The sequence below is a fragment of the Psammomys obesus genome, unplaced genomic scaffold (assembly GCF_907164565.1).
Source record: "Psammomys obesus unplaced genomic scaffold, mPsaObe1.curated_primary_1811, whole genome shotgun sequence".
NCBI classification, from domain to species: domain Eukaryota; kingdom Metazoa; phylum Chordata; class Mammalia; order Rodentia; family Muridae; genus Psammomys; species Psammomys obesus.
This window is the reverse complement of record NW_026592403.1, coordinates 2571186-2587276: the sequence shown is the minus strand read 5'-3', so window position 1 is coordinate 2587276 and position 16091 is coordinate 2571186.

The window sequence follows — 16091 nt, the reverse complement described above, 5'->3', positions numbered from 1 at the left end:
CATGAATGAGCTAAAGTGTCCCTCTTCAATACCCTGTACCTCTGCACCCCATTCAGAACACAGCAGCAAAGCCCTTTTCTCTGTAGTTGCCAGGCACATACAGCTTATTAATTTAAGAACAACATTGAATTGCACTGTATCTAATCACTCTCTAGAGGTGATTGATTCACTGAGTTAACCAGAAATATATCTGGCAATTTATTTGTTCTCATCAAAATTTCACCGGGAAGTTAAAGTCCTTAACTCTGTGCTGGAGGTTATTTAGAGATTGTCTTTAATTCACCTATGAAACAACTGCCATGAACAATAATATGGTGTCCCACCCTAGATCACATGACATTATTTATGAGTTGTAAATGTTCTGTAATTTACTACATGTGCAGTTTTGCATAGTGCTCACAATACCTCCCTCCAAAACCTAGGTACTAATGTTATCATTGAAAAATGAACAAAGAATTTGAGCCTGAAACGTGTAAATTTTCTAGATACAAACTGGACTTTGAAAGATTTAGTTGAACCTCAGAACTCTGTTTGTTGTTGTTGTTTCATTTTGGGAAATTATACAATTATTTTCATAATATGACATATTTTGATTTTTACTTATCCTCTAAGACAAAGGTTATTACTGTGTCCATCCCCATATGAAAATGAGTGTTTGATCACGTGAGTTTAGAGTTTGGGAGGACCTCCATATTTCACAAGGATGATTAATGATATCCCCTGCTTTGTACTAGGCAATACAAAGACTATAACCTCAAAACATTTGTTCCTTCAATTTATTTTGAAGGGTGATTTTAAGAAACAATATTTCTAGAAGATTGCCCAAAAGAGATACAGTTCAGTTTCTTTTCATTCTGGTTTGATCAAAGGATGAAACAAACTAGACAGTCAGCTTGGACCTCAGCCCATGACTGAAGCTATTTGACTGACTTGTCATTGGTGCTATGTACCTGGATTTACCTGGATTCCTTTGGTGGAATCCTGGAGCAATCCAAGGACTACTTTTATTGCTGATGTGCTACTCAAGGGCTTTGTCACATCATCGCAGAGTGTCTTCCTAAATAATGAAGGGTAAATTTTATCTTAGTTCTTCAGAGTCTGGGACAAAGGGAAAGAAGAGTTAAAAAAAACCTTTCTTAAAATAACAATATGTGAACTTTTATTATAATGGGAAGTGGCATCTAGTTATATGATAACAACTTAAAGTCTATAAATGAAAATTTGTTCCAGTCTTTTTTTGTGTAAGTATTGCTCTTTCAGTTTCTTTTCACTTTTCACTTAAGCCTTCTACTTTTCTTGGTTTGTGTGTATGTGTGTGTGTGTGTGTGTGTGTGTACATGCATATGTGGAGGCCAGAGGACAGCCCAGTGTCGTTCACCATTTTTTTGAGACACCATCTCCCATCAGGCTGCTGCTCTATAACTGGACTAAACTAGCTAGTTTGGGAGACCCAGAAACACTCTCCCTCCTATATCTCCACTCCTCAGGGCTGGGATTTAAGTGCGTCCTACTCTACTTGGCATTTTTTCTATATTGGTTCCATGACTTGAATCCAAGTTGACTGTCTGAGCTGTCTCACTAACCCAGAAGAGAGACAGTTAACTCCCAAGCTTCTTGGATGTCTCAAAAAATGCATACTTTACATTTGAATTCAATGGCTGTAGTGAACAAAATCTAGAGCTTGAAAATGACTAGAACCTGATATACTACAAAATATTTGCCAATACTTCTCTTAAGAGAAGTTAGTTATACTTTGTGGGCCATAGTAGAGAAAAGAAACAAGCTATTCAATTTCTGACACCAGTTGATGGGGGAAGAAAGCTAGGACCATTACATAACGCTGGGGAAGCATGACATTAGAGACGGGAAAGGACATGTGAACTGAATTCTCGGGCTTTGAGCATGGCATTGATGCAGTTCTTTTTCACAAAGTACAAATTTGATGGTAAGATTATTAGGAAGTTCTAGGTGGGAAACTCAAAGTACTATGCACAATGTGGGCTTTCTCTGTGATGGAGTTCTCCTGCTTATGGTTGTACCTTGTGTAATAATGCACCTCATTATTTAATACCATGTCCACATATTACAGACAAGACCATAGCAATCAATTATGTTGTCTCTGTGTGTCACCCTATTTCTCTGGAGAATATGTACAGATATGTATGTACATATATATGTTTAATTCTAAACACTCTCTCTCTGCATATATATGTACATATATATGTATGTATATGAGAGAGTATATATGTATTTATATACATACATATATACATATATATATACAGAGAGAGTGTACATATATATATATATATATATATATATATATATATATATATACATAGAGAGAGTATTTAAAACCAACATTTGGGTACCAAATGCTCCCTAGGTGTAGATCATTTTTATGCTTAATATAGCTTTAAGTTTAACTTAAAGATCCAAGTAGTAACATTTATTGTTTTCTGCTTCCCCAAATTATAGCCAATAAAGCCACTGCTGCCTTTCTTAAAGTCATAAGCAATGCAGCTGTTCTGGCTTTAGTCACCTGTACTGTTCTTCAGGCTGCTGCTTTGTTTTGCACCAGCTTCAGCTTCCCTGCCAATATCTATAGCCCACCCTCCCTTATTTATTCCAAGCAAATCTTTCAAGATCTATTGTGTGGCTCTCTCTTAAATCCTGCTTAGATAGCAGACAAGAAAGCTAAGCCTGCTTAGTTATATGCGGTATGGGCATTATAGAGTAAACTTCCCACCCCCTTCTCATGTCCATCATCTAGTAGTCACTGGACATTGTGTAGCATTAGCTTCTTTGTACCTGCATCTAACTCGGAGCTAGAACAACTGGAGTATTGGGTTAGTTACTTTTTGGATTGTTCACAGTTCCAGACACATCACTCAGTGGTGATCCCATGTACTTGGACTGAACATCATGCTGGTCAAAGCATGTGATGGGATTGCTTTTCACCTCAGCGGTGATAGGAAACTCAATGAGACAAAGAGTAAAGGACCAGGCATAATCTTCAAGCCATGCCCCCAGCGACCTAAATCATCAGACTAGACAGTTCATTTTAAAGTATCCAAACCCTCTTCCCAAAATAACACCACAAGCATTCAACACCGGAGACACATTGGAACCATATGCACTATAGGCTTATAATAACAGTTAAACATATAAATAATTTAATTTTGGCTCAGAATCTGTGCTCATTAAATGTTAACTATTATTTAGGAAGGGTATTAGACCTCATTATAAGCTGTTAAAAAAATACTGGCTAACCAAATATCTCAACTTCTCTGCTTTTTCACATCTCTTGACCTGGTGATGTCAAAGCCAGTCATGTCTACCTTGAGTCATGATTGAGTATGCAAGAATTTTTCAGTGCACACTATTGGAATAAAGTCCCATGCCTTTTATAGCTATGCTTTTTTTATTCATATAGTTTGCTAAAGAAAAAGGTCCATCCTAGCTCTCACGTTAGCTTTGCTGAGAGCGGCATTTTGGTCATTGGGGACTGCTTTAATGAACTATAATAAACATGGAAGTCATAAATCATAGAGATATTCCTCATAGTTTCAGAGACAGGAAGTTCCAGATCGAGCCACCTGCCTTATATAGATGACTTCTTGAGTCCTCACAGGATGGACCAGTGCATGGAAGCTTCTTTTATAATAAGAGTACTAAGAGCAGTCATGAGGACTCTACCCCTCATGGCATGATCCACTTTTAGCTACCTCCTGTTTCAGTCACTTTCCTCATTGCTGTGAGAAAGCACTAGACAAAGGCCACACAAAGAAGGGAAGGTTTTGTTTTGTTTTGTTTTGTTTTGTTTTGTTGTTTTGTTTTGGGCTCATAGGCTTAGGGTGCAATCTATTGTGGTGGAGGAGGCGTTGGCATCAGGAGCATGAGACCACTGGTCACATGACAGCTACAATCCAGAAGCACAGGGAGACTAATGTTGGTCCTGGGCTTGCTCTTCATTCAGTACAGTACTCCAGCCCGTGGAATGGTGCTGTTCACATTAAGACTGAGTCTTCTATTCTCAATTAACATAACCTGGACACTCCCTTGCAGACATGCCGAGGGTGTGCCTAGGTGGTGTTGGGTCCTCTCAAATAGACAAGCAATATTAAGCATCACATTTTCCAAAGGTTCTGCTTCCTAATATCACTCTGAGAGTGAGATTGCAGTGTGACTGTTGGGAGAATATAAATCAACCCATGTAGTGCACAACCGGTAGCTGGCAGGTAGCTGGTCTGTCCATTTCCACAGGCAAAGCTCTCTTTTTGTGGCAACTAGGGTGCCAGCGACCCAGAAGACTCTATTTTGGAGTAGGAGTTCAACCTGGGAAACTGGAAAAAAAACCAGAGTCTGCCCCATGCTACCTTCCTATGGGCTTTCCAGCTCCCCTACTGCCTATTTCTGTCACTCTTCTTCATCATTTCATTGCAAAGATTTTGCTTGTAGGGAGCAGCATTCCATTCCTTTTGTATGAGGATTTCCTATACAACTGCCTGAAAATGCTTGTCTCCTTTGCCAAATAATTTAGAATCTCCTTGGTCTACCTGGCCGTATGGACACCTCAAAGAATCCATTTTTGGTGCCAAAATGAAGAACAATGTTTTGCTTTACCTTAAACAGAAAGAACTGAAGGAAGACAGAAAGCAGTGGTCTTTAAGGATTTAATCTGCAGCCCAATCTTACAAATCCAAAGTGATGTGAAATATCACAGGGGAAAAATAAGCCTTCTGTTGCCATGGAGACCATGGGCTCAGCATCTCTTGAAGCCTGCTGACCATCCCTGGGCTGCCCTCTTTTCGGGCCATGTCTTTTCAAACTGACAGTGTTAAGCTGGCACCAATATGGGTCCTAGACAGTGGGAATTGATTTGGCTTTGTGCTTTTCTTTTGGTTGTTTTCTCTTTTTAAAGTACAGCAAACCTTGTTTAAATATATGGGTAGTGAGAAATGCACACACCATGAAAGCCCTCACCTGGATATACACGCTGTACATAGATAACCAATCTTTGATCACGCTGTGAAACAGTGGGTAACAGACTCACACATTTAATGGCTGAAGGGAGAATTTCTTTCTTGCCCCATTTTCTGGCAGAACCCCTCGGCCAGGTTAGGTTGAATGGCACCAGTACAGTGCAATTTCCCAGTGTGGCCCCATTAGAGAAACACCTGCCACCTACTGTTTCTGCTACTCCCCTTGGGAAGCACAGCACATGGACAAAGGCACCAGGACATTTAGAGCATGTACTGTCATATAGCATCTAGCACAGTCTGTGGTTTGTTGTTGCTGATGTACTTTATCTTTTGTATTTATTTTCCCATCTGCCCATCTCCTATTTGTAAAGAAAAAAAGAAGACATATGAACAGAGCTATTTTTAATCAACAGCACACAAAGAGCTTCCAAACCCCAAGCTCATTGCCATGAACAGCAGCTTCATTCAGAAATCCTCCTCGCTCAGGAGCAAGGACACGGCTAGTCTGCAAGTAAAGTGCTTCCTGCACAAATGTGTGACCTTGAGCTCTGATCCCCAGCAAACATGTATGAAGCCCAGTGAGTCTGCCAGAAATCCCTACTTGTGGGAGCCACACACAGAGAATCCCTGGAGCAAACTGCGAGCTAGAATAGCTGGAGTTGCTGAATTCTTGGTTCAACAAGAGGTCTTGCCTCACTTTATAAAGGTGGAAAACAGTCAGAAAAGACACCAGAAGTTAACGTTAGGCTTACACACACACACACACACACACACACACACACACACACACACGCACTTCCACACAAAAGCATGCTAGCCAACACTCATATACACATTCCACAACATACACACACACACACACACACACACACACACACACACACATATATATATATAAACACAATATACCTGAGAAAAAAGAAAATTAAATAAATTTTCCATCACCTAGGAAGGATAATGAAATTGTATTTCACCAAAAACATAAAATAGTAAGTAACAGAAAATAAATATACAAAACGAGATCGGGACACAAATGTCTCTCTGCATGCTAAGAAAATAAGAATACAATTTATTATTCGTCATGTTGTATTTATAATAGTCTCAAGGAGACACTTGCTATCAATATGACAAAGGCGTTTAAAGCAGTGAGACATTGTTTGGTTTAATTCAAAATCCCTGTGAAATATTATTCTAAGAGAGAGCATAGGTGGAGGCAATAATTTTTTTTTTAAAGAAGCTGATTGGAAACTAGAATTAAATGCAACATTGACTATCTCTAACATGTTTTCCCTGAAATATATATTTTATGATGACAGCTATTGTGATGTTATAAGATCCAACTTGCCTCCTTAGAGTGAAGACCTCAATGTTAAAAATAATGGCCCACAGATGCCACTGCAAATGCCCCAAATTGCCCTTAGCTCATCTAAACCTTGTTCCCCAGATGCTGCCAGAGCCAGGATCTAATATATGTTAACACCGCGTTTTTACCAATTGAGATCCTAATGAACAGTTATGAATAGCTAAAGTAGCAATATTTTGGGGCTAAGTTTATATAACATAACACTTGATCAGAATTAAAAACTAATCAGCATCTCACCAGGCCTGTAGTATAGACCAGGAATATCAGATAGTCAGGAGTCAGAAGTCAGACAGTAACAAGTTCTAAGAGAGTCTAGACCACATAGCCAGGGCAACTCAGTGAGACCCTTTTTCAAAATTAAATGTAAAAAGTGGTCTGGATAAATGGCTGAATGGTAAGATACTTATCTTGTAATTACAATGCTCTAAATTGAATTCTCCTGCCAATTAATTAGTTAATTACTATAAAGCAATCTTCAGGTCTGGAGAGATGGCTCAGGGGTTAAAGGCACTGGGTGTTCCTCCAGAGGACCTGGGTTTCTTTCCCAGCACCCACACGTCAGCTCACAACTATCTGTAATTCCAGTTCCAGTGCATCCAACACCCTCACACAGACATATATGCAAGAAAAACGCAATCCACAAAAAACATTTGTAAAAAGCAGTCTGCATCTCAGTTTAAATGGATCACATACAAGGAACTTATCAAGGGACTCCTGTTGGGCACAAGCAGTCATTAATGTTGGTATGGCTTAGATGAGCAGTCTCCTCCGCCATCAATAGCTGATGTAGTGAAGATCTTTATCCCAAGTGGTGACTCTGTTTGGAGAGGTACTGGGAACAGTGAAAAGCAGGATGGTGCTAGAGGAAGCAGGCCACTGCATGAATACATTTGAAGCTTTTACTTGGTCCTGAGTCCAATCTTTTCTCTTTGCTTCCTGCCTGCCATGGAATGAGTAGCCTCTGCCCCATGCTTTTGCTGCCATGATGCTCTGGTTCAGAACCAAAAAAGCCTGTACATGAAAGCTTTAGCAACCATAAACTAAATAAATCCTTCCTTCCTTAAGGCGTCTATGCCAAGCATTTCTCCTCAGCAATCAGTCTTATCAACATGATTATGTCAATAATCTGTATTTTTTTTCCATTGTAGGAAAGTCGAGCATGCACACGTATGGGTGGTATATACGAGACAATGGTAATAAGTGATGAGGTTGGAACCGTTCTTCTAATCATTTTTTTAGTATATTCAATGGGTCCAGTGAGATGGCTCAATGATTAAGTGTGCTCACACCTCTTGTGGAGGACTTGAATTCAGTTCCTAGCATCCATGTGGGGTGGCTCGCTGACTTCCATGGATACCTACATTCACGTGCACATGTCCCCACAATATATATACTTAAAAACAAACTAATTCTTTAAAAAGTGTATTTCTCCTAATTATATATACTACATCATATATATATATATATATATATATATATATATATATATATAAAGTTTACTGTAAAAGAACATTCTTTTTTATAGCAGAAACAGATGATAAGTCTCTGGTTCCTTCCTACACTGGCTGTACCAAGATGCTACACACAGGGACTGACCTGCATTATTTGGGTTTTTATAAGGACACTGTAATGTTCACACAGTGAAGTCACTTAATGGAGTTCTCAGATCATATCCTACTGTTGAGCAGCACATAGCTGCAACTGAAAATTATTCCCTGCAGGTAAAACACGATCCACTTAAAGGATCCCAAACTGACTTCTCTACTCTCTTTCTTGCTCCTGAGACAGAATATATACATTTTAGACAAGATTAAAATATGAATTGCAATCTTCACATTATCTTCATGCATATATTCTCTCATTTCCTGTTGGTATAAGCACTTTTTAAAATTTAATTCATGTTTATGGTTCACCAACCTATAGCTTCATCTTAATTTGCACTTGACATCTTACCAAGTTGCATTTGAAAAGGCTGAGCAGAGCTCAGAAGCCAGAAGCCAGAAGCCAGAAACCAGAAGCCAGAGGAGAACTGCCAAATCCAAAGAGAGAGCATCAGTCTGGAAGTAAAGACAGTCATGGTAAAGGTAGAATCAAAGAAACCAACCGAGGAGCAAATAACAGATTCTTCAGCACAAAATAAACTTGTGAGAAACTAATTGCTACAGATTTTATCATGCCCAAAATAAAGCATGGAGAAATATCATGAGCATACTGTAACGCATAAAATCTTGACACTCATGATAAAATACTCAAAATACACACTGGAAGGATGGAGCTTGCCTGTAAAGTTAAATTCTGCAAATTATTCCAAACAGCTAGCCATATTTGTGGCATCACATTGAACTGGGTGTGAGAGGAAGAGAAGAAACAAAAATAGACATTGTTCTTCCTATAAAATGGAGAGCCCAGAAGGTGGGTTTGGAGCTGAGGAGACACTGTGGGCGATGGAGGAGGAGAGTCGTGTGTAAGAGATGCAGAAACACTGGATGAGACAAAAAAGAAACTCACCAAGTGACCCTTATTGAGACACAGGGACCAGAATCTTACACCCCATGTCTTTCCAGCTTTGGCAATTATCACAAACGACTGTTTATTGCTCAGTAGTTTGAAGGAGGAGGAGGAAAAACTGCATTCCACAAACTGGATCACTGGAAAGGCCAGGTTGACATCAGTAATTACTGGCCTTCTGGGATCCTGCAGTATTTTCCCTGGGATTATTTGCATAAACTCATTGCTCATGGCAATTCCTGAACACATCAGTTCCCTTGCTATTATTTTTCTTGAATGAAGGAATCCTCCTGGGTTAAAAGTTTATTGTAATGCTTGCTCAGCAACCTCAGTGTAGCTGTATGCTCGTAAAGCAAATCCATGCTGGGGAGATGGCCTGGTTGATAAAATGCTTGCCTTACAAAAGGACCTAAGTTTGATTCCCAGAACCTGCATGAAAAAGCTGGGTGTGTGGTGGCAGATGTTTGTGATCCCAGGTCTGTGAGGTAGAGATGGGAAGCTCTGCGTGGCTTGCCGGCTAGCCAGCCTAGCTTAATTGATAAATTGCAGAAAAGTCTAAAACTGTTTCAAAATAGAAGAAAAGATGAATGACACTTGAGCAATGATACTTGAGATTATTCTCTGGCCTACACACACACACAGAGGGAAGAGGGAGGGAGGGAAGGAAAAAGGGAGGGATAGAGAGAGGCAGGGAAGGAAGAAGAGAGGGAGGGGAGATGGAGGTAGAGATGGAGAGGAAAAGGGAGAAGGAGAGATAGAAGCAGGACAGTATATCTCTAGTGGGTTTCCCTGTCCTGGCTCAAGTACCCTTTGTTAATGGCACAACTTTCAAAGCAATGAAGTAGACATTGAAAGACTGAGGGAAACCAATTGATTACTGAGCTACCACAGGCTTCATCCAAGCAGAGGTTCTAAGTTAATATCCATATATGGTGCTTGGTGGAGTGTCTCAGAAAAGACCCCTGTGCCCAGATATATTTGGTCCTTGTGGAGTTCCTATCCTTTCCACATCACACAAACTCCCCCTCCTTTCATATGATTCCCTGCACTCTGCCGAGGGTTTGGTTATGAGTCTTAGTATCTGCTTTGATACACTGCTAGGCAGAGTCTTTCAGGGACCCTCTGCGGTAGGCTCCTGTCCTGTTACTTGTTTTCTCCTATGTCCAATGCACCTCCCATTTGTCTTTCTAAGTGAGGATTGATCATCTTACCCCGGGTTCTCTTTCTTGTTTATCTTCTTTAGGTGTATAGATTTCATTATGTTTATTCCCATAGTAAGGGGAACAGGGACTATTTCTAACAGGAACTCAATGGTAGGCTCTTTGACCTCCCCACCTCCCAAGGGAGGAGCAGTCCTGCTAGGCCACAAAAGAGGACTTTTCAGCCAGTCTTGAAGGTACCTGATAAAACAGGATCAGATGAAAGGGGAGGAGGTCCTCCCCAATCAGTGGACTTGGAAAGGGGCAGGGAGGAGATGAGGGAGGGAGGGTTTGGGAGGGAATGAGGGAGTTGGATACAGCTGGGATACAGAGTTAATGAAATGTATATAATAATAATAATAATAATAATAATAATAATAATAAATAATAATAATAATAATAAAAGAAAATGAAAAAAAAAGAAAGACTGAGGGAAGGAGGCTCCATGGCTACTGAATTTCAACCAGATTGTTATGGTGCCAGCAGTGCATGCTTAGATAATATTTATCAGAAACTGAAAGTAAGAGTAAGCCAGTGGATTTTAAGGAGAGCCCGGGGTTTGGAATGAGAGCAGTCCAGTTCTGTTATGGGGATCAAATGAAATGATGGGATAATATCAGTGGACTTTCCTTTAGTAACATCAATACTTTAATCAGAAGCTTCGTGATAGAGTGCATAAAATGAAAAGGGATATAAGGGCTCAGGGGAAATGAAGAAATTCTTTTGTGGTTTCAGTTAGAGAAATCAGAATGCAAGCTTGGCTTGTGGAACACATCTGGTACAGTTTACGTCACACCTGGGAAGCCACTAATGTCTTGTTCTCCCAGAAGTTCTGTACAGCCATAAACTAGGGAGAAAAGGGCCAGTGGTTTTGAATAAACTGAACCCAGGAGTTTAGTTGGGGATATTTCTGTCTTACTTGCAGTGTTGTTGTGTAGGAAACCAGTACTACTGTGAGACCCTTCTAGAATATTTCTTTAGAGGTATCATGAACTCTCTAGCCTGCATGAGGAAGGGACCTCCTATACACAGCATGACAGTAACAGCCAGTTGCATGCTTTCACAGCTTCCTGTTCCAAACCATTCATACTCAGAGAGACATGTGCACAAACATGCATACAGGCACATAAACAGAAACATGTATGAACACACACACACTACTTACACTCCAAACTATTTTTAAAAACAAATGACCGCTTCATTAATTATATAATATTGAAGACTGAACATAGGTCTTGCAGCATGCTAGGCAAGCACTCTACCATTGATCTACATTATTTCTCTCATTAATTCTTCATATTGCTTTTTTTTTCTTAAACACATAATTATTTACTCAAAAGTCACTGTGTCTCTCACTACCTGCTCTTGTAGGACATTCTGACTTGCCCATCGTAAATGACCCATAAAAATTGTAAGCCACTGGATCAACCTCAACTATTATCTTTAATTACTTTACCATGGGAACTTCTGGGATGGTGGCAAGGAATGTAAAAGCAAATGATGCAGGTAAATACACCCCCTGTAAGTATTATAGGTCATTGTTTTTCTGTGCATGGACTGACTCAATTGTTTACTTACTGGAGCACAAGAAGGTTACAGTCTAATTCTGTACACCGTCTTTGGTTAGATGGGGGTGACTATTTTTTATCAAGATAAAACAGTACCCAGAGTTAGACAGTTGGAAGACTAGTCTACTGAATGTTTTCTTCCCTCTTGGCTAGAACATAATACAAATGGTCTCAAATACATACTGTGATATTTGAGTAAGATATCTCTGCCATCCAGTTTTTTTTTTTTTTTTTAACCACACATAGTAATTCATGGCAGGCTTTTCTAGTTTGTGGGCATGATGGTCTGATTACAAGTGTAATGCAAAAACACTGGCAGGTTGCTACAGGTTGCAAAATTACACAGTCAAGGTATGAACATGCCTTTCAGGTTGATGCTTGATTAAGACGAAGAAGCAGGTGACAAGAGGTCCAATGTCTTCCCACATCTCTGCCGCCGCAGCCATGATTTAGGGAAGACACTGGCTGAGGATGCAGCCTCTGAAGGGTAAGCAGTACAGTGGCTGTCCTTTCTCTTATTCCCCATTGCTCTTCCCCACATACACTGGGAAATGATATATCATCGTTCTCCAATTCAACTTGTAAAATGCAAAGCTCTCCACTTGTGTCTTCTGTTGAATTCTGCCAAAAGAATAAGCGGACCTATAACTTCTCTCAAGGAGTAAAGTCACCTTGGTCTACACTGTCACAGAATGTTTGTAAGTTCTACCTCTAAAATAAAATCCCTTACTAATCTAACAACTGTTTCAAGTGATGTACACATATGTCTATAATTCAGTCATTACAACATTTTTCACTTCTTAATTCTGTTGTTTTACATGTTAAGCACAGTTGAAGACTGAATGTTGACCTTTCCTTTACATTCATTAGTTGAAACTCAAACTTCTATGGGATTAAAATGTTTCCCTATTTGGAGACAGGGTCTTTAAAGAAGTGACTTTTTAAAAAAGTAGGTTGTTTGGATGAACTTTAGTCTCATGCACTGAATAGCTTTATAAGAAAAGGTGCTTAGGCGCCAATGAGATGGCTCAAAGGGAAAAGCATTTGCTGTCAAACTAGATAGCTCATTATCGCTGGAACTCACATGATGGATAGAGAGAACTGGGGTTCTTATGCTGTTCTTTGGTCTCCACATGCTCACCATGCCATGCACGCACCTACCTAACCTCCCACACATAAATAAATTTAACTGTGTGTAAGGAGACTATGATACACATATTCACACTGGGGGTGGTGGCACTCGCCTTTACTCACAGCATTTGAAAATCAGAGGCAAGCAGATCTCGGTGAGTTTGAGGCCAGGCTTGTCCACATAGTGAGCTTCAGGACAGTTAGGGCTACACAGAAAACCCGTTTTGAAAAACAAACAAACAAACAAACAGAACACACATTCATAGAAGGAAGCTCATATGATAACAAAAGGAAAAACAGGTATACATATGTAAAAAATAACCAAACGTGCTGACGTTTTGATCTTGGATTTCGATTCTCAAATACTATGAGCAGATAATCAACTTATCAATATATCAGCTTCATTAAGAACTCTGAGGGTACTGCTTTGTCCATCTCTTCAAACACCTAGGCATTAGTATCAGGCTGATGAGCATGGGTGGAAATGTAGCTTGATCAAAGAAGTATTCTCTGCAATTTTGTAGCAGTGCATAAGTCACTGGGAAATGTTTACATCAAAACTCAGCTTATTTATAGTCTCTGTTACTTTATATGGGGACTGAAGCAGTGTATAGCTTGGTTTGTGTCTTCAGAGTGAAAATTCACATTTGGGAACTACTTGCTAAGCAGCTGCCATTATATTATTATATAACATATTATATATGTTATCGTATGTATTATTATCCTTTACTTGCTAGTAATTGGAGGCTCACTTTCTAGATCACATGACCAGTTATAACTGATTACATTTGACCTCACATTGCAATATGTTCAAGCCTTACTCTTAAAATGGTAAGATTTTTATAGAGTACATTCTAAACTGCAAAAAAAAAAAATCAAAATAATATATGGAAGTATATTTTATCATTTGTCTCAGAGGAGGGAGCATTGACTGACATACAAGGCTTTTTGAATCTATGTTCCAGAAATCACATAACAGGTTGGAAGCAGTGGTTGTTCTCCGCCTTCTGTGAGTCTTACTGAAGTAATCAAGAAGCAGCCACGCCAGCAAGATATTCTCAATTCTGCCCAGTGTGACTTCTTTTTTTATACTCTACATGACTCATTCACATCATCTGTTTATGATTTATCTTCTTTCTCTGTCATGACCACAAAGGGCAAGGATTTTTTGACTCCTTTGTTTAATAATGTATCTCAAAAAGAAAACTCAAGAACAGCAATAGAGTCATGGAAAAGCAAATGCTGCACAAATGAGGATTCAATGTTACTCCACATGTGACTCTGCAGTGGATGTTGCTCTGCGACACCCATCATCCCAGCCTTGGAAAGACTGTGGTGACTCAGTAGAGAAAGGCACTTGCCACCAAGTCTAATAACCTGAATTCAATCCTTGATTTAAAAAAAAAAAAGAATTTACTCTCTCTCTCATGTTTTCCTATGATCTCCACTTATACACATTTTTTTCCTTTTTAAGAATTTTTTATTTCATTTTACTTTTTTATTAATTACACTTTATTCACTTTGTATCCCCCCATAAGCCCCTTCCTCCTCCCCTCCCGAACCCACCTTTTCTCCCCCTTCTTCACGCATGCTCCTCCCCAAGTCCACTGATAGGGGAGGTCCTCCTCTCCTTCCTTCCGATCTTAGTCTATCAGATCTCATCAGGAGTGGCTGCATTGTCATCTTCTGTGGCCTGGTAAGGCTGCTCCCCCCTCAGGGGGAGGTGATCAAAGAGCAGGCCTATCAGATTATGTCAGAGGCAGTCCCTCTTCCCATTACTATGGAACCCACTTGGACACTGACCTGCCATGGGCTACATCTGTGAAGGGGTTCTAGGTTATCTCCATGCATGGTACTTGGTTGGAGTATGAGTCTCTGGGAAGACCCCTGTGTTCAAATGTCTGGTTCTGTTGCTCTCCTTGTGGAGTTCCTGTCCTCTCCAGATCTTACTATTTCCCACTTCTTACATAAGATTCCATGCACACTGCCCAACAATTGAGCATGAGTTTCAGCATCTGCTTTGATAGTCTGCAGGGCAGAGCCTTTTAGAGGTCCTCTGTAGCAGGTTTCTAGGTGTTTTCCTGTTTTTTCCTCCTCTGATATCCTTCCTCTTTGCCTTTCAGAATGGGGATTGAACATTTTAGTCAAGGTCCTCTCTCTTGATTAGTTTCTTTAGATGTATAGATTTCAGTAGGTTCTTCCTATATTACATGTCTATGTGAGTGAGTATATACCATGTGTCTTTCTGCTTCTGGGACAGCTCACTCAGGATGATCCTTTCCAGTTCCTACCATTTACCTGCAAATTTCACAGGGCTAAACAGAGAATTCTCTGTAGAGGAATATTGAATGGCACAGAAACACTTAAAGAAATGCTCAACCTCATTAGCCATTAGGGAAATGCAAATCAAAACAACCCTGAGATTTCACCTTACACCCATCTGAATCGCCAAGATGAAAAACTCAAGTGACAACACATGCTGGAGAGGCTGTGGAGAAAGGGGAACCCTCCTCCACTGCTGGCGGGAATGTAAACTTGTACAACCACTCTGGAAATTAATCTGGTGCTTTCTCAGACAACTAGGAATAGCGCTTCCTCAAGATCCAGCCATACCACTCCTAGGCATATATCCAAAAGAGGCTCAAGTATGCAATAGGACATTTGCTCAACCATGTTTGTAGCAGCTTTATTTGTAACAGCCAGAAGCTGGAAACAGCCCAGATGCCCCTCAACTGAAGAATGGATGCAGAAATTGTGGTACATCTACAGAATGGAATATTACTCAGCATTTTTTTTTTCTTAAAGACAACTTACTGTGCAAAGTGACAGGAAAGAGCATGAGTTTGAATCCAAAATGACTGCTTACATTCTTTGAGAAAAGAGAGGTGTGGGAAGAAAGTGAGAAAACCCAAGAAATAGAGAATTATGACTCAGAAAGCAAAAGGGAAAGGATGAAAAATAAATGGAAACATGCAAACTGTTTTCCTGTTTGCTGCTGGGCCTGATCAGGCCATTCTGGTCTCCATGCCTAGGGAATGGCTCTACCCACAATGGGATAGGCCTTCTTACACAAGTTAATTTAATTAAAACAATTTTTCACAGACATGATCACATGCCAACCTGCCAACCCCGGGCAACATAGCATTGAGACTCTTCACAGATGAAGAGTTAAGCTAACGTTCTAACAATCACAGGCCATATGTTGCTTTCTTTAAATCTATGGATTCCACTACAATGCTAGATTTTATGGACGCTTCATCAGAGTTTGATAACTATTCTTTTTAAAATCCAAGGAGTCTTTTGCTCACTATTCACCATCTCTGATCTACTTAAACTG